The following is a 20,496-nucleotide window of genomic DNA, read 5'->3' on the forward strand; positions in this document are numbered from 1 at the left end:
TCAAAAAGATGCTATGGTGCTTCAATCAGGCGGATCCTTGGAAATCTCAGAGAGGGCTTTTCAGAACGCCAAATTGATTTTACCAAACTGTATTGTCTTTTGGAGAGCTTTCACACGTAGCAAACCAAATTCCCAACTGTGCCCTGGTGGCTTCACACAAACTGCTCTACCTGATGTGTGGAGAAAGAAAAAGTCAATACATAGATAGACTACATACATTACTGTAGGGTACCAACCTTGATGCACATTATATCCTGTAGCTTTTCCTGTATTGTATGCCCTTTTTATTACCTCCATGCCATACATTAATTGGAAGTATTAACAGTATTGCCACCAGTGTGTGTTGCCCTTGATAGATTGCAGTCTAGTAAAAAGGCAGATGTTGTGAATAGACAAACATATGGGAGAAATCCATATTAAATTAGACCACTGAGACAGTCTTAGAAATATCAGCAACCTCCAAGGAAATCAACACGCGCTGACACGTATGGCAAAAAAATAAACTAATGATAGGTGCACACCTTGAAGAGTGAATGGGACGACGGAACGAGCCACTGTGCCTCTCCTCTCTCCTTCTACTCAAGTTCACATCCTCGACTCGACGCTCATTCAATGAGTTTTTGCATCATAGTCGAAATGCAGTCTTTCATGGATTTTCCTTCTCGCATCAATAACGCTGACTGAAAAGATAACCACGAAACCAAACCTGCATGTGTTAGGTGTGTCTTGAGCCAGGCCAAAGCTTTAGTTACATTTAAAACACAACTGAGCTGAATACTACTCAAAGAAATGCCGCGTGAGTTACTTAAGAGGAGTGCCTTTGTCTATGGCTAGGTGGTAGGGGCTTATCGGTGAAGGACAGCGCTTAGGAAACACTTACAGGACTAACCAGTGCTCTTTACAACCTGTCATCTTCCAAGAAGGCTCACTTCACTGTGACACCCCCTCCCTTTTTCTCTCTCTCTCACTTTCTCTCTAACCTTCCTTGTGTCTCTATCATCTCAGCGTCGGCTTGAATAGTTGAAACATGTTATCTCCAGCATCTTGTATCTGTATGCCATGCCACCGTCCACTACTTCCTTCCATATCCGTTTCAAACAGAGCCGTGTGTGTTAATTAATTGATATAACTCTATTACCCGAATAATAATCCGCCAATGAGATAACAAAAGCTACAAGGAACTACAGATCCAGTAACTCCCTTCCACTCGTCAACGCTCTGCGATCCTCTATACCTCCCCGGCCTACTCTCCTCTCACTTTTTTCCTTCTTCCCTCCTTTCTTCTGTTTCTCTTCTCCTTTTGGGCACACACTCTTCTATATTTTATTTTTTTTTGCCCTCCTCCTCTCCTCTTCATCCCCTCCCCTCCCGTCTTCACTGGCCTCTTCAAAGGTAAGAGGCCGTCGGCATGACTTCAGTAGGAGAACCACACAACGATCAGACATGTCAGCACCTCCATCACACACACACGTCAGCACTTCAAATACACACACAACACACACACACACACACACACACACACGCAGACACACAAACACACATGCACATGTCAGCACCTTCAACTCGTGCGCAGACACATACACACAAACAGGTCCACATGTCATTAGGGAGGTCCACATGGCTCATATAAAAGCCTGTATAGCAGGAAGGGAGTGGGCCACAGAGGAAGGGGGAGGAGAGAGAGAGAGAGAGAGAGAGAGAGAGAGAGAAAGAAGAACATGTCAGAGCAAAGACAGGAGAAGGGAGGGAGAAGGTAAAGGAGGGAGGTGAAAAGGGAAAGCAGCTAGGGAGGGAAGGATGGAGAGGAGGCAAATGAGTGAGTGAGATGAGGAGGGATGTACAAAGAAGAAGAGTTCTGAAGATCAAAGGGTTGCTTCGGCCATCACTGAAGCTGCGCTGTTAGTGAGTGAGTGAGTGAGTGAGTGAGTGAGTGAGTGAGTGAGTGTTCACTTAATCACTTCCTCCTGTTCATTACCGGCATAGCTCCAACACCTTTTAACATACAAGCTACCCGTCATTGCTCTCTGTACTGCTTTCATTCCTCCTTTCCTCCGTCCTTCCATCCTTTAGTCCATTTATCGTCCCTTGTTATTTTTATTTGTATGTCCCTCCTCACTACCTTCCTTTGTTCACTTCTCTACTGTTTATTATTACATAAGTTTCCCTCCTTTAACCTTTTCATCCCCTTTTTTATTCTTCTTATTCTCTTCCTTCATTGCTATTTTTGTTCCTACTTGCCCTTATCTTGCACTTCTTTTCTGTTTTCAACAATAATGCTCCCAAATTACAATAAATGGTGGGAGACAGATAGGATAGAAGTCATTTCAGAGAAGGAAAGGAAGCTGAAGTGAAGTAAAGGGAACGGGAGAGAGGAACGCTGGATGATTTGTTGGCAGATGGCGATAATAAAGAGAGATGTGCTACCAGAAATACAGACAGGAGAGTGGGAGAAAAGCACGGTTACCAGATACAAGCAGGCGGAGAAAGGAGTCACAGAATTGGCCAAGAGAGAGAAGGCAACAATATAGAGAACGAGGGGGTGGCAGATCACTGGGAGACAAAAACTATATGTAGGAGAGTGGAGTGCAGATAACACAAAGAGCAGAGAAAGCGAGGGGTGGAGATCAGAAAAAAAAAAAAAAAAGGCAGAGACAGTGAAGGGTGGCAGCAAGAGAGAAAGGAGAAGAGAGGCTGAGAAGGAGAGGAGTCTATACTCGGATCAATGGATGGCCTGTCCTCTGCTGTGTCTGCATTTCCTCTGGCTCACACAATAAGGCCCTCTCACTACACCGGGGAGAGAGAGAGTGTGTGTGTGTGTGTGTGTGTGTGTGTGTGTGTGTGTGTGTGTGTGTGTGTGTGTGTGTGTGTGTATAAGAGCATGTATGTGCACGTGTGTAAAGTAAGGAATGTCATTCAGAGAGAAAATCACCACCAGTCTTTCTTAAAATTAGAGGTCAATGGTCGGTCTTCTGATGGAAATTTCAATCTGTAGTTTTTTGCAGGGCCCCGTAGAAGTGCATCTAATCTGTACAGAGAGGACTTTATCTCGGGTCTCATAGGTTTTTACAGTATCTGCTCAATGCGAGCGTGAAAGTGTTTGTCTTAGCCCTGCGATAGAAACCTACAACACTGCTTTGTTGCCTTCACCTCCAGCTCTCGCGGGACGCCGGACGGAAGTAAGCACCGAAGGCTAATGGAATTGATTGATCCGTCAATCATTTTTCTGATTACTTAATTACCAGTGTTGGGGAGTATCTAGTTACATGTACCGGCGTTACGTAATTTAATTACAAAATAAAAGAATGTGTAATGTATGGGGAAAAATTTGCAATTAAATTACAGTTACCTATGAAAATGTTCATGATTACATTGGGGGCTACATCTGACCAGTTTCTGTAAAAAGCTAGGCTATACTGTATGTTGAATTATATTAATTTTGTTGCTTTGCATGTTGTGCAGAGTGTCTTTTTTTTTTGTTTTTATCTGTTTGTATTTACTGAAAAGCCCGCCTGACAGTTAAATTGCCTCTCGAGCCAATTGCACCTGACTGCAGTACGCAGATCGGGGTTGGGCCAAATGTGGGCGGAGCTAAACGTTTGACTCCGTGGGCGCGCCATCTGGTGGCGGACATCATGCAACACCTTTATAATATAATATATATTATAGATATATAGATTATAATAAATAATGATATTTGAATTATAGATTATAAGAAATAATGATATTTGAATTGTAAAAAGGAAAAAAGAACGGGGTTGGGTTTAGGAAAAGAAGTACGGGGAAAGCAAACATGACTCCCGGGAAATGAGCCCGGTCTCTGGGGAACGCCAGACAACACCTGACGGTTGTTAAGGAAGAGGCGGAGTGGCAATCGGGAAAGTCTGGACGGACTAACCTGCCGGCTGGTTGCCCGCGAACGGACGCTGGCTGCCCGCGGACGGACGCTGGCTGCCCGCGGACGGACGCTGGCTGCCCGCGAACGGACGCTGGCTGCCGGCTAGCTGCCGGCTGGCTCCCCGCGGACGGACGCTGACTGCCCGCGGACGGACACTGCCTACCGGCCGGTGGTCTACAAAATTTCCTGTGGATGTTTTGGTTCCACTCCGCCGCTGGGTTAATTAATTAATTCGCGGGAAACGAGCCTATGTCTCTGGGGGACGCCAACAACGGGGTTGGGTTAAGAAAAACAACAACGGGAAACGCAAACTTCACACGCGGGAAAAGATCTCCGGTCAGCTTGAAAGTCCTGCGTTTTCCCCTCAGACCAATTGCCAAAGTGATAGAGAAATGGATCTGCCAATTGCAATTTGGCAAGTGGGCGGAGTCAAACGTTTAGCTCCACCCACATTGAGCCACTCCTCGATCTGCGTACTGCAGTCAGGGCTTACTCTCTCGAGCTGTCATTAGAAATTTTGAAAAGTAGTCAAAAAGTAATTAAATGTAACTTGTTATTCATAATTGAAATAGTTACACTACTTTTACATTTAAAATAGGGTAACTTGTAATCAGTAACCTATTACATTTCCAAAGTAACCTTCCCAAGACTGTTAATTACTTGTAGAACGTAACAAAAATAGTGAAAAAAATCCCCATAACAATTTCCCATAGCCTTTGGAGATGTGACATTGCTCGTGTAGTCCGACTGACGCTCTGAAATGCAAAATATTTCATCAATAATTGTGTTAATTGACTAACCATTTCCGTACTTATGGAGAGATAGCTAAATGGATGGATAATGGATGAACAGATGGAGATTAAGGCTTCTGCTTTTCAGAGACTGGCTGTGAACACAAGTGCAATTTGGATGACCTGATGAGCAACTGCAATCTCGGCACATTGTGACAAACGCTACAAAAAGGAGTATTTATTCTCATTAATAGCAGTAGGAATGCCGCTTCAGCAGGTGGAATTCAGGCGGGCCTCAATAATGACAGATCAGCTCCGCTCATTCTTCTCCCGTCCAGTTTAACTGTTTATTGATTTGTGAGTGACGCGCATCCATTACTTCAAAATGTTGCAATTACCTTATATGGATCCAATTACACTAAAGAAGTTTACATACAATCATAAAACGACAACGTTATTGTTGTATGAACTGTGATGTGCAAAGCTACATCGCTGAAGTACTAATTAACAACAATTTTGATAATCAATGAATCAGTCAAATCATGTATCAAGAAAAAAATTTCTAGTTCCAGATTCTCCGTTTTATAATCTTGATAACTGAATGTCTTTGGGTTTTGTCCTATTGGGTGCTGGGAAACTGTGATGGTTATTTTTTTTCACTATTGTATACAAAACAGAGAAATCGTTGAAGTTCATCGACAATGAAAATAATTATCAATGTCATCATAACTGGAAAATGCATGGATTAAAAGGTATACGGGTGGCTTTTTGAAATGGTACAAGGTGTATTTTTGCAGTCAGTAATACATCTTGTAGTCAATACAAAGGTTTTCTGAGATATGTATTATGAAAATAAACATGCGAGTAAACGGGTTAAAATAACTTCTTGCAACAGTCTACAATATCAAATTCTCCAAATTAACTTTCCTGCTACCAATCAATTTTGTCACGCTTTAATGCTGGATATCTCATAACACGGAGCTTGAATTGAAATTCCCTGTCCTGCCACTGTTTAACCTCGGCCAGGCCTTTAGCAACGGTTTCGGTTTATTTTTAGAGACAAGTGATTTGCCCGGCAGACAGACAGCGGACTGCTGGCAGGTTGCGAGGGCACAATAACACAAGGCCACGGCTGTGCTTTAGACCTGTACAAGGGTATCATCTCACAAGGGTGTGTGTGTGAGAGAAAAAGAAGGAGCGATAGGGTGAGACAGTGGGTGACGAGGCGTGTGCATGTGTGTCCTCCAGCAGCCATGATGCATTAGTGTAACCTGATCCCTCCCCTCCCCTGTGAGCCCTAACCTTGAGACAGACAGAGAGATGCAGCCATATTCTGTTAGAAATGACGCTGTTGGTCTTCATCACTGAATGTGTCCAACATTAGACAACCTGGCCTGTAAAAGTGATATTAGTAGGTACCAGTTAGGCTTGTTGGATTAGTCAATTTCTAAGAATGCACAAAATTACAAAAAATGTTCTTTTTTGGGGGTGTATTTCAGGATTCAGAATGAATTAAGTGGCTGATAATCCCATTACATTATTGTGTTTATCTTTGGTTAATGATGAATAAGGGTGCCATGACATTCCAAATCCAAGATTCAATTTGACTTTCAACAGCGACGGCAATGCCACAATACGAGCCACTAGATGGCAGAAGGGTAATTTGCAACAGCAGTTTGAGTTTCTCAGAGTTTGCGAGGAAAATTGAACGCACCATTAGTTTGACAAGATGCACTTGAATGTATCATGGAGACCCATCGGAGCCCACATGCTTTACCTTTGTTGTTTGTTTACATAACTCACTCATTTTTTGATAGTCGAAATCAAAAGCTCTTTTCAATCGATTTTCGATTTAAAATGGTGACACCACTAATGATGAACATCAAGGTTACATAGAAATCATTAAAAAAATGTCGATATTAGTGCCAATATAATACCTGAGTTTCAGTACCGATATCATATATATATATATATATATATATATATATATATATATATATAGCTTACTTTAAGTCATATAAAACATGTTTTGTAGGGTTCGGGTAGGGCTTTTTTTTTATATATATAACAAAGGAAGCCAAAGTTCCAACAGGTTCTCACACCCATCTCGTAAAATATGGACGCTTGGTCAGGTGCCTTTCTCGTTCTTATTGACGCTAAAAGTCTCCTTTAGTGCTTTAAGTAAACGCGCTTGGTCGGGACCATTGCCGTCTCTTTAGCTCTATAAGTAAACGCGCTTGGTCGGGACCATTGCCGTCCCTTTAGCGCTATAAGTAAACACGCTTGGTCGGGACCATTGCCGTCCCTTTAGTGCTTTAAGTAAACGTGCTTGGTCGGGACCATTGCCGTCTCTTTAGCGCTATAAGTAAACGTGCTTGGTCGGGACCATTGCCATCCCTTTAGCGCTATAAGTAAACTCGCTTGGTCGGGACCATTGCCGTCCCTTTAGTGCTTTAAGTAAACGTGCTTGGTCGGGACCATTGCCGTCTCTTTAGCGCTATAAGTAAACATGCTTGGTCGGGACCATTGCCGTCCCTTTAGCGCTATAAGTAAACTCGCTTGGTCGGGACCATTGCCGTCCCTTTAGTGCTTTAAGTAAACGTGCTTGGTCGGGACCATTGCCGTCCCTTTTGACGCAGTAATGTTAAGGAAAAGGTCGTGGGTGGGCTTACGGTTCCGTGACACGCGGGAAGAATGGGTCGGAAAGAAAAAAAGGACTATAGCAAGTGTGACAAGCGGGACGCGAACCCCGATCTCCTGGGTGAAAGTCCTGTGTTTGACCCATCCACCACCAGATCCAACCTCCTTAGGCGGAAATTCACCCTTACATACTACTCGCTTAATCCTATCTAGCTGCTGCTCTCCCTGGTGCGTTACACACACACGCTGAAAGACACCTTTTTCGTTGCATCAGACGTTGACAGACACTGTCAAATGTTGTATAAGAACATAGCCTACATAAAACAGTCCAAAACTGGCAAAATCTTGATTTAAATTCAAAGCTATCTCATCAAAGAATGTGAAAACTTGATTACAAATGTCACCAACCCAGTATATTTCATGGCATATCGCAGACGCTCTTATCCAACCCCCAGGAAAAGGTTTGATACCCAGCCCAGTAACCTTAATACATAAGCTAATCCTCAAAAAGTTATTTCGCAAAACGCAAATGTTCCTCATGTCATTTGCCACCTATAGTCCATTCTCCACTCTTAACACGCATGAATGTTCATGATTTGGGGGTCTTCACACCTATCATATTACCGTCATCTGCATTAACGCGCATTATCTTCAGTACAGTTTGTGTTTAAACAAAAATTGCCGGTGCAGTACAATTTAGTCACCGTCTTTCGCTTTAGTCTCCTTCGCCGTTTGTCACTATACTGTGACCCACTGATTAGCATCAGAAAACCATTCAGTGAAGTTCTGTATTAAAAAGTATAAAATCCCCCTTTTCCTATCACACTAAAAACCAGATAAAGCATTAGTGGTGAAGAGACATTTCATTACATCCTTTTGCTTCATTGTGAAAAGCTGTGTTATGTCTCAGAGTCATTTCTTTCATCAAGGAACCTGGGTCATTATTGGCCCAAGTATAACGAAAGTCACGATTGAAATTCTTCATCTCGAATACATTTAATAATAATGGGGTATTATTCCACATCTTATTCCCCTACATTAAATAATACTATTCCCAGGGCCCATTAAGAAACTTAATCATCGGGAGGCTGAAATACATTGCCGAAAGATAATTACAGCTGATGATATTCACAGATAAGTCAAAGATGATCACGGACTTTTTTCATCTTTCTTTTATTTTTTTTTAGTTTAATTTCTGCTGTTTCTTCTGCAGCTATCAGGCTCACTGCTATCTGTCTTGGTTAGGGATTTTAAAAAGTACTGGGAAGCCAGCAATTGCGGAAAAAAAGTGACAGAAAAAGAAAGAAGAAGAAGATGAAAAGGGGTGAAACAGGAAAAAAAAAGACAAAAAGGTATAAAAATAGATATGTGGGAAGCAGAAAAATAAATCATTTACAGGGTAAGGTCATCAGGGTTTAAATATTCATTATGGGTGTCAAGTCGAAGCTTTTACATCTTTTGGGATACAGTTTCGCTTCCCTCATTTGATGTTTATGTATGCTGAATTATGCATCAAAACCAATGTTATAAATACTCTTAGTGTTATTGTGTTGTTTATATACGGAGGAGCTCCTGTGTGACACGAACACTGCCAGGGATCGAGGTTTAAATCCCACTGGAGTCACCTTATTGTAAAAGTGCGTGGACCCGGGGCACTGTGAGGCACAGTGGGAGCAGATATATTTAAATATTGAATTACTTAACTATAGAGACAGGGAATACAAAGAAGTGCAGGTTGACATTACCATCCAAGGCATTTAGCCGGCCCACTGCACAACGATGGTACATTGCCACCTTAACAGGACACCTGCCCGTTTTTAGGGATCAAATTTGTGATCTTTCAGTTAGAGGATGATTTCTCTCTTCAGTTTAGCACTTCACATTTAAGAGGTTCAGCCTCTCGTCCGCAGAGCCCAGCGGGCAGAGGCTTTATTGTCCTGCTCCGAGACACTTCAACATGGTTTAAGAGATTCACGCTGGCTGTTTGGTGACGTTTTAAAACAATGGAAAGAAAGGTCAAGTTTCTGAACTATGGAAATGTCATGTTTTTTAATATATAAAAAATAACTGATGCTAGGTTAAAAACTAAATTTCAGATTGATTGCCACATAGGGGAAAGTCTGAAACGGAAAGTCTGAAACAGAACTTTTTAGTTGTTTGCTTTCCTTATTATCTGCAACACACATCCACGTCTGTGCTTCCGTATAGCTGCCATGGCAGACAGGTGGACACGGTAAAAGATACACCTGCTTAGACTTGTGGCTTGACCCTCTGGAGTGAAGAGCTCCGCCGCTGTAGCTCAGCAGAATATAAATTAATATGTCACGTATTTAGATTTATATCTTCACGAGTTTTAATCACATAAGCATGACAAAAATATTGAGAGAAACCTTATTATTTACACTTTCTAATATGTCCACTGCTTTTTTTTTTTTTGCACTATTCGCACAGGACTAGTATAGGGGACCTCATGTGATTTCGGAACAACCCCCAAATGGAAAATCTGCGGCGTATTTACACGGGATGAGGAAAGTCTGTATTTTACTCAAATTCACTGACATTATCCCCCACATATGATGCCAAGGTTCTGTCAAAACTTTAATTTACAATTGCCAATGCAGCCAATACAACCCCCGAATCACAGAGATGCCGATTGGCACGGGACTAATATTAGCACACAACCTCTGTGTTTGGCAAAATATGATGGATTTTTTACTTGACAAACAACAGACATGGCAGATTCAAACAGGATTAAGATCACAGACGACCTCTGTAATTACAACAAATTACTTGAGGTCTCCAGGTAATACTAGCCCCGTGTGAATAGTTTGCATCACATGTGTAACCATAGATATGTGTAACATTGTGGCATCTTTTGAAGGTGCCAACATTCTAGTTGTTCCATGTTTAACATTACAGAATTAACTGTAAAGTGCTCCTTCTATTTTGCTGCATTTTCACCTGTTACAATTACTGCACGATGGCTCTGAACATGCCCTTTTCCTCTCCTCACCCCTCGTTTTCTGCAGTTTTTCCATCTGCATTTTTCTTTTCCTCTTCGTTCTTCCCTGTCCCTTGTGTCTATTCATTCATCACTGGCCCCAGCTATTCTCCTTCCCATCTCCATCCGCACCTATCTCCCTTTCCTGTTACGTTTCTACTACATCCATCTCTCCCACTCTTTTCCTTTGTCTCTTCCTTATTCTCTTCCTCTTCACCCTTTTCGCTCTCTCTATCTCTCTCTCTATTACTTTCTCCCTCTCCACTCCCTGCTGGGTGTCCTGTTCCCTCGCTCTCTGGGAGTAGCAGACCTCGTGACGGCTTGGTATTGATCCCTCCATCTCCCTCTCATGCGCCCTTTCTTTCTGCCTTGCACACACACACAGACGCGCACACACACACACGCGCGCACGCACACACACACACACACACACACACACACACATACACATACACGTGCACATATGCATTAGGGTGACAAGATAAAAGGGTTTGTATGCCCCAAGGCAAAGCCAGCCAAACATGAGACCAGAGGCTCTCATCCTCTAGTAGTACATGTATCGGAGGGGGGGGGGCGGGGGGGGGGAGACTTAACAAACCCAAGGCTGTGAACACATTCCTAGATCTCTGGCAGAATATCTCTGAAATTACCTTTAGATTTATTTACAACAAGCTTATTTTTATCTGCGAGCGGAGCTCTGCGTGAAACAACATGAATCTTGTAAAATCGCGGCCGATCGAAACATTTTTCAGCGGTTGCCTCAGAAAGCTTAAGGCAACCAGCACGCTCTAGTCTCTGTGAAGGGAAATTTCCGGATAATAATGCTATTTATAATCTTCGCCCTTGGGGGATACTTGACTCAAACTGGAAGAAGTTCCGTGTTTTTCTGTAAAACACTTCTCAAGCAAAGCTGCCTTGGAGAGTGCGTTTAGGGATCAGTCGGCAATACATGTGTAAATAAATTGGTCTCTATTTGATCAGCTGCCTTTATCTCCATTATCTTCACTAAGAGTTTAATTCTGTAGGGCTTAAGATGCAAAAAAAAAAAAACAACAACCACAAAGCTATTAGGGCTGCTCGATTATGGGGAAAAAAAACATAATCACAGTTATTTTGGTCAATATTGAAATCACATTGATTTAACACGATTACTCATCGACTTTTGGAAAGACGTTGCATTCACTGAACTTAAGAAAAAAAAGTGAAAGAGTTAAACAAATCAACAGTGAAAACACCTTGAACTATGAAATTGACTGTCCTGTTGAACTTTTTAAAGACAAAATAAGAGTTTACTTGCAAAAAGTAACGTGCAAAATAATTATTTTTCTCGATTACATTGTTTTTGTGATCGTTACGAACCGAAGTCGCGATCAAAATTCGATTAAAGGTGCTCTAAGCGAAGTTGGGTGACGGCACGTCTCGTTGACGTTCGAAGTATTGTCAAAAACTGAGGCTAGCTCGCCCCTCCCTCCTCCTCATCCCGTCCCCCTGCCTTCCGTGCTACCGTGCACTAACCCACCAAATCCTTGTCGGTTATTGGCTGGAACGCTGGAACACTGTTTGTTATGTTTGGTGGTGCAGGTTGGCGCAGTTTGTTTTTGTTGGCGTTTGTGGAGCCTGGGCTGTCTACAGAGACCGCGTTTTTTTTTTTACAGTGTGTTCAGGGGACAGGCAGCTAGCGGATAGTGAGGAGATGATGTTGCAATGTTGCAGCCTAAAGAACGTGTGACATCGCTTTAATTAACTGCACAGCCCTTAAAGCTATCACAGTGTAGTGAGAATCAAATTTCGGACATGGGAGCAAAGTATTGTTGTTGTGGAACACCTGACACAGTGAGCCAATAGCATTCTGTTGCAGAGCCTTACGCTTTGGCTACACGGACGGTATAACGTATGCAGACCTTAAGTGCTGCGGAACATGTCTTTCAACCGGCTACACCTGCTGCGCACACACGGCGTAGGATTGTGTGAGTCAGGCGAGACGCTGAGCTTTAGCTTTGGGATTGTTGTCGTTTCTTCAGTTTTGGGAGCCACCACAGCGCTGTAAAAACATCGATCTACAGTCAGCTGTTATCAGATGCCCCAGGTGAGGGAAACCATAACTCTCAAGGTTGAAATTGCCATTAAGCTCATTGGCAGTCCTTAAGTCGTTTCCTGTATACCGGTAGTTTAATTTAAAAGACATTTCTGTGTAAAATATTTTACACACCTCGCGTAAAATATAAATAGAAGACGGATCTCCGTGGGGCATACGCACCACTATGCGCTCCTCTCGTGTCCGGTGTAGCCAGTTTTCATTGATTATTAGTGGAAGCGTAGTGTTGGAACATCCACTACGCATACATCACGCGTGCAACGCAGCCCATTGGAGCTGCAGACGAACTCCTGCAAAACCGTTAAGCTGCAGACACACCGACCAGACGGCCGACCCTCGGCAGAAAAGGCAAAAAAGTGCCTCGGAACACACCGAAGCGACGAGACGTAATACGTCTCCATAATAGCAGGCGGCGCTAATCTGTGTTGTCGCCCAAAAATTAAAACCGGCAGCTGATTGGACGAACGTGGTTTTTGTTTCTCCGGAAATTCAAAGACAGACTGTCATGGCGGCTTGTTCAGAATACGATCTCATATTGTACTAAAATAGTTCACCGAAACAGGTTTCTGAGAACTAGGCCATGCAGTTGCTGAATCTGTCTTCATTTCAGATCGACAAAGGTCAGTTTAAAAGATTTTCGTCAGATTTTGAGAGACTCTAGTCAAGCTCATCCCGCTCCCTGTTTTTCGGGTTAGCACTCTACCGATCAGATGGGTCATTTGAGTCCGACTGCCGGCAGTGCCCGCCCCGCCGATTATACATGTCAAATCGGCCCAAATGAAGGCCGACGGTCCCTCAGACGGACGACGGCACGGAACACACCGAACAGACTCGAGTCACTGACCTCGCCAGGCTGTCCAATGGCCGATAATTGCCTTAAGAGTTCGTTAGCTAGGGTATATTTTCGGTGTTTGCTGTTTTAAGCCCCCAACGTCGTCTTCAAGGCAGCGCTGCCTGGAAGGCACTAGGATTAGGCAATGGTTAGGGTTAGGTGCCTTGAAGTTGAAGGTCGCAGTGCTGCCTTGAAGTCGACATTGGGGGCTTAAAACATCCCTACTTTTACTTCGCCGCTAGATATTAATTCCTATTGTTTTTTTGTATATCTCTTTTATATCTTTGTGCATTTCATTCCATATTGTAATGGACTTTGTAGTCTTTGCTTATCATTGCAATTAATATCACCATGTTGTGTCCTCCATCTTCCAGGACTGGCCTCCAGGTTATTTTGGAGAATTAATGAGGCGTGTTCTAACCAGATTGTATCTTTCCAAAGGTGGAAAACAAAAGAGGTGTTGGATACAGGGGCCAAAAGAAAAGAAACAAGCAGAATTAATGCAAACAAAATAGATTAAATAAAATCAATATATAAAACCAAAACAAGTCCTGTGCTCGCGCAGCAACGCAATTGCCTCTTGAAATCAGTTTGCAAGTCTCTTTTCTTTTTTTTTTTTTCAGCTGCCATGCTCAGAATTTAGAGTGTGATGCTTTTTTTGTTCAAAGCACCTCTCAGCAGAGCGACTGCATTCATTTCAGATGGGGATACAACTCCTCACCATGGCGAGGTTAGTGCCATGCCCCATCCACTGCGCCCCAAAGCTAACAAGAGGTTGTCGAGGAATCGATACCTGGCATGAAAAACGATGTGACTTTCAGCCGCTGTGGCCACATCAATCACGCCGTTACCATTAGCTCATGTCTCGACACCAACCTGGACTTCTCTCTGCTGCCCCTCCCATATTCTCTCTCTCTGCCAGCTCAGCGGATGGCCCTTGTCACAGCTCCTATTTCAGCCTTCTGAAGTTTCCTAATTGATCGCAATTAGAGCCGCTATAGAGCAAAGGGGTGGGGGGCAGACAAACAGAGATGGGGAGAGAAGTGTGTGTGTGTGTGTGTGTGTGTGTGTGTGTGTGTGTGTGTGTGTGTGTGACAGAGAGAGAGAGAGAGAGAGAGAGAGAGAGAGAGATTAAAATCAATGAGCCCGTTTTGAGAGTGGTTATCTTAGCAACTGGACTACATTTGACCACAGACTGCTGAGGTAATAACACGAGACGGAGGGGAGTGACAGAGAGACAGACAAAGAGGCGGTGAGTCACAGGAAGATGGAAAAATATATAGACTTCTGATGAGAGCAACTTAAGTGACGAATGAATGAAAGAGCAAACACCAAAAGAAGGTGGAAGAGATTAGGGATGTCACGATACCAAAGATCGAGCAGTCAGTACCGATACCACCAAAAGTACACGATACACAATACCAAAGTCGATACCACGGTGTGTGAAAAATGTTTGTTTTTTCACAACAACAGTGGCAACTACGGATAGCATGATACTAGAAATTTGATTGATTCTTGATACCCAATTTGATACCACCGTAAAGAACAAAACCAACCAATAAATCCTATGTCCTCCTTTATAACATGTATTTTAGGATAACAAGGATAACACTTGGTGGGGGGTTGGGCTAGGATTGGGCATTGAGAACCGGTTCCAATTTGGAATTCCAATGGAATCATTTTATGCATGTGACCCGTTTCAACTCCACCCCTCAAAGAACTGCAATCGGGAAATCGATAAGAACCGGAATCAAAAAGGAAGAATCGGAATTGGAATCAGAATTGTTCAAATCTAAACGATGCCCAACCCTAGTTAGGACAGTGTCATTTCACTCTTTTTTTTTCGTTTTGGTGTGGAGTCGAGGGGGGGGCAAGGAGAGCGTGATTTACATGTTATCAGGAGAAAACGCCAGTCTTCTGGACCCACAGCCTTCTCCGAAGCCTGGCATCACCACCACATAGCTAGCACACACGGCAGTGTCTTCCGTGAGTTCAGTTCCATGAGAAGAATTACATCCCACGGTACCTACAGCACTGTAGAAAAACGAGTACTGTCACATATTATTATTATTATTATTACATATTGTCACATAAGTACAGGTTCTCGTGACATCCGTACTAGAGATGCAGAATTAGAAATGTAATAAAGCAACAGAAGGAATATTTAACTCCGTCCAAACAATTAAAGTAGTTAAATTAATACAGCTACCACCACCTTTGGAGTGGTCTTATTCATATTGTTTGTTAAACCCGTATGTGAACAATAGCCTAAGAATGACAGGGTGACTCCGATTAGATTTGGCGGGTGAGCTAAGGTACGTACCCAAAAAAAAAACACACACACACACACACACACACACACACACACACACACAGAAATTATGTGTTTATTTGCATATAGAGCGGGAAAGTGTTATCCTTTCATAAGTGGTCACTCAAGATGCATTTGGAGACACATCCTACTGCCAGGTGGGAAGACACGTACTTAGAGCTGTCCACTTGTGATCGGATCACTCCGATCAGATTTAATACCAGGTGGAAATGCGGCCAGAGAGTGAAGGATTTGTAATAGAGAGATAGCGAGGCAGAATGACAAAGAGGAAGAATGACAATGGTGCCAAAGCAGTTTCCATCCTCCTTGCAAACATCCCTGATCCCCCTTTTTTCTCTCTCATTTAAATTCCTCTCCATTGTCATTGATATCCGGGGCCTAACCCCCCACCGCCTGGCAAAAAAAACACACACACACACACACACACACACACACACACGGACATTAGAGTGCACATTCATTGACCTCCAGCAGCAACTGGGCCATCCCAGGGAGCTGGGCTCACACATCTTTGCTAATCCCTATCAATGGGCACACATGCACACGCTCACAATGTTTGCTGGAAAGATAGGCTCAAGTTTCCTCAGACTGCAGATGTCAATGTGACCCTAGCCATGCTAACATGGGTGTGGAATAGCGAGCAGCTTGTCACCAAGCATCCAGTGTCTTGTCGGAAACACGAGGCCGCTCACTCCTGCCTTGTCAACAGTCGATAAAGCCAGCCTTGATTCTATTCCTTGCCTTACTATTCCCTGGTCAACTGTGCTTAAGACCACAGTGCACTGGCTTGTCAGCAACGGTATCTTACAGAGCAGACAAACTGCTCTCAGTAGCCCTTCAATGTCTTCAGAGCTGTCTAACAGCAGCAACAGGGCTAGAAAAAGAGGTCTTGTCAGCATGATCCCAGGACACGGATGGGTTAATATAATTCCTGGGCTTATCCCCTGTAAGCAATTCTAGGTCACAGAGATGGCAACCGGCGCTGATCGTAATATTGCCTTGTCAATGTGCATAGCTACATCTGGACTGTCAACAAAGTCTGGAATTATGCAAGAGGCAGCCAGAGAGTAAAATGATGCCTTGTCTGCAGGGCATCACTTTGTCAGGACACTGGTGTTGCATTATTCCTTTCCCTATCGCTCCCATGTCAACAATGCTAGGTCAGAGATGGTAACCAGTCCTACTCATTCTGTTGCCTCGACTCGGTCTGGACTCATCATGGGGGAAAAGATATCCATCCTGCCGCTGGAAGACTGTAGGCTATGTTTTCTTTCAGAAATATAAAGCTTCCAGTGGCCTTACCATAAGCCACTTTTGATAGGGAATAAGAGGGAAAGGAGGCTACAGCACATAGATATTTATATCAGCGTGATTTTAAACAAGTTATTATAGAATATTAGATATTGTAAAAAAAAAAAAAGGAGCAAAAACACATCCTGATGTTTGACATAATGAGTGAGCATGGAGAGCTCTCAGGTAATAGTGAATCCACCGGAGCAGAATAGGCTCTTAGGTGACACACACACAAACACTGATAGCACACACACACACACACACACACGTCGGGAGAGAAGAAAGAAACCATAGGCTGGGATGATGCAAACATGTACGCACACACACACATACAGAAAAAACAACATATCATGATTGCAATAACTGAAAGCAAACTGCATTTGCAAAAGAAATCAGGCACCGGTAGAAGGTATATCGTGGACAAATCAATGCCGATATGATCTAAAATATCAGAGTGTGCAGGTATGTGTGGGTGTACTGTGGGAGACAGAGAGGCTGACTGTGTGTGTGTGTGTGTGTGTGTGTGTGTGTGTGTGTGTGTGTGTGTGTGTGTGTGTGTGTCGACCCCCTTAGGATCAAAACACACACTCTCACATTACTGACAACCCCACACACATAGACACACTCACAGGCAGGAGATTCATGCGCTTGTACAAGTGTAGATGACATGGTGGTGTCTACTAAGCAATTTGCCGACTCGCATGCCAACGGGACCACTTGCAGTAGTCGAGAGAGAGAGAGAGAGAGAGAGAGAGAGAGAGAGAGAGAGAGAGAGAGAGAGAGAGAGAGAGAGAGAGAAAATGAAAGAAAGGTTCTCATCTTCATGGACCATGTTACATGTACGCCGCTTCACGGAGGCTTCTTTGAATGCACCATGGAATACAAATTGGGGTTAAAATCCGTCTATGTCTGGACTAGTCATTTCGGTTAGTCGCCCTGACCAATACCTTCCAATTAGAGGACAGTAGGCTGCATGAAGTGACAGGTTTAGTTTTGTTTGTGTTGCGTTCAGAGCTGCAAAACCACTTAGCATTGTGGCCAAGTTAAAAATATCAAATAAAAAGCATTCAGTGGGGAAAATGTCAAGAAAACCAGCTCTTTTATGCAGACTTCTTTAGCAGTTTGTTGTCTCCCCTCAAACTCAAAGCCTTACACAGAAACTGAGGACAGATTTAGCTTTGAGGTTGTGTAAAATACACTTCCACAAGTTCCAGTTGTATTACCCACATTGTCCTCTTCGTGGACAGAGATAATGCAATCAGGAGTAATGCTCAAATAAATACGATATCGATATATTTTGCCCACTGCAATGGATTGTGCGATGCAGGATATATTGCCAATCATCTACGATACATCCCGTTTCTGTAACTCAAGAAAAAACAGTGCAACTGCACACATTACAACTTTAGGTAACACTTTACTTGAAGGTATCGACACAATCGTGACATAACACTGTCATACCTATGACATGGCACTGTCATGAACGTGTCATAAATGTTCTAAACAAGTCATAAACATTTATGACTTCTGTCATTAAGTGTCATTCGTTTTTTTCATGACAAGTTGACATTGTTTGGGTTGTCTTGATTATGACAACTTGACATTAATCAAAGTGACATTACCAGAAGTTATCTTGGTCATGACAAGTTGACATTAAATTAGTTTGGGATGTCTCTGTAATGACAACTTGACATTAACCAGGATGACATTCCCAGAGGATGTCTTCGTCATGACAACTTGACATAACGTCATCCTGTTTAATGTCAAATTGTCTTAATAAGGACACTCCAAAGAAATGTAATGTCAAGTTGTCATGACAAATACATCTTTGGGTAATGTCATCCTGGTTAATGTCAAGTTGTCATTACAAAGACATCCCAAACAAATTTAATGTCAAGTTGTCATAATCAAGACAACCCAAACAATGTCAACTTGTCATGACAAAAAACGAATGACACTTAATGACAGAAGTCATAAACGCTTAAGACTTGTTTATAACATTTATGACACGTTCATGACAGTGTCATGTCATAGTTTTGACAGTGTCATGTCACGATTATGTCGATGCCTTCAAGTAAAGTGTTACCGAACTTTACAACAGTCCATAGCCAAACAGGTGAAACAGGCACAGTTCAGTTGAATTTCTTTTCGAGCATATCTGTGGGAGGCGACGGGCTGAAGGAGAACTCGATATTTCAACTTTAAAATGGTTACGCCCCCCCACTGTGTTCAAAGTTTTACCAGACCATCCCCTGTCATTTGAAGAAAATATATTACTTTGCATACCCTTGCCTCGAATTAATAGTGCCCTTTAAAAGGCTCAGTGCAATTGTGTTTCTATGACAAACAACGTTGTCGACAATTCCAGCAAAATAATGTAAAGCGAAATGGTGAAGGATGTGATGTCGGTCTCCATTCTAATTGCAGTTGTGAACCTGCAAATTCTTATCTCTTCCTTACTCCAATCTGCTTCACAACTTAACATTATAAATCAAAACTATGAAAATACCAGTGCTGTGTGCTGCAGTGTTGAAGCACATGTATGGTAAGGTACCAAACAAGGCTGAAGGGGGAAGACTTAAAAGGTTACTGGACTTCCCCCTTGGGGCCCTAAAAAAAAAAAAAAATCAACACCATCCTGCTCAAAGCAGGATCCAAGTCCCGAATTGGAGAAAAAAATTTATCTCCAATCCCATTAACATCCTTACCTGTAACAGACAGAAAGGCCTACTCTCCAGAGTCTCAATCCACTGAGTCTTCCCTCTTTCCACTTCATTTAATGGGTGTTGTGTTTCTGAATCGCAGTTCTTTCTTTATCGTGATTATGCAAGATGACATATGCCTTGCTGCAAGCCCAATGTCCCGATGGAGAGAATAAATCTGTGAACTTAAACTCAATTACAGCTCTGGCGAAAAACAAAATCCTGGAGTAATTACAGTGCATTACACTTGGTTGTCAGTGGTAGCCTGAAGCTTCTGCAGGCTTGTGTCCTTGGTTCAAAACTGCAAACTGGCATGGGGGGTGGGGGGTGGGGGGGGGGGCAAATGAGTAATGCGCTCCCCTCCCTTGTGGACTAAAGTCAAACTTCCCTTAAGCAAGGCACTTAACCCCCCCCCACCCCGATTCCTCTGGCGCAGCTGCTGAGTGAGCAACGATTTGCATTTAGCTAATTCCGTATGCAAATATCATCTGTCATTCGCTTATAACAATAAATCTGTTAAGATCGGATGCAGACTTTTTTTTTTTTTTGATTGGCATTGAACGTTCACAGTTCAGGTCTCTGAGTTCATAAAATGTGTGTATACATACTATTCTTGTTCAAAGCATTGCGGCAGGCATGGACTTCCCTGTATGAAACCTTATAGTCCTGAGCTGTCAGCATGAATGCAGGGCAGTGGCCTTCATGGAATCTGGATATCTGTCTACGTGTGTGTCCGCTCCGTCTGCGTAGTTCCTCTACGTGTGTGTGTGTGTGTGTGTGTGTGTGTGTGTGTGTGTGTGTGTGTGTCCTGCATGCCCCCACATTTCTGAAGTTTCCGTATCTGACCGTCGACATGTGTGTGTCGCTGGCATTTCTGGACGGAGGAATTCTAGCCGCCTCCGGCGAGTCCTTTCAACGCCCGCCACCACACGCCCACACGCCCACACGCACACACACACACACACACACACACAC

The 20,496-nt window shown here is 43.1% G+C and overlaps 1 protein-coding gene across 1 annotated transcript in view; it reads right to left on the minus strand.

Moving 5' to 3' along the window:
* cntfr (ciliary neurotrophic factor receptor) overlaps positions 1 to 20,496 on the minus strand; it is a 272,275-nt gene that overhangs the window by 202,402 nt on the left and 49,377 nt on the right. The window lies entirely within an intron of this gene.

This window comes from Perca fluviatilis, chromosome 17 (genome assembly GCF_010015445.1).
Source record: "Perca fluviatilis chromosome 17, GENO_Pfluv_1.0, whole genome shotgun sequence".
NCBI classification, from domain to species: Eukaryota; Metazoa; Chordata; class Actinopteri; order Perciformes; family Percidae; genus Perca; species Perca fluviatilis.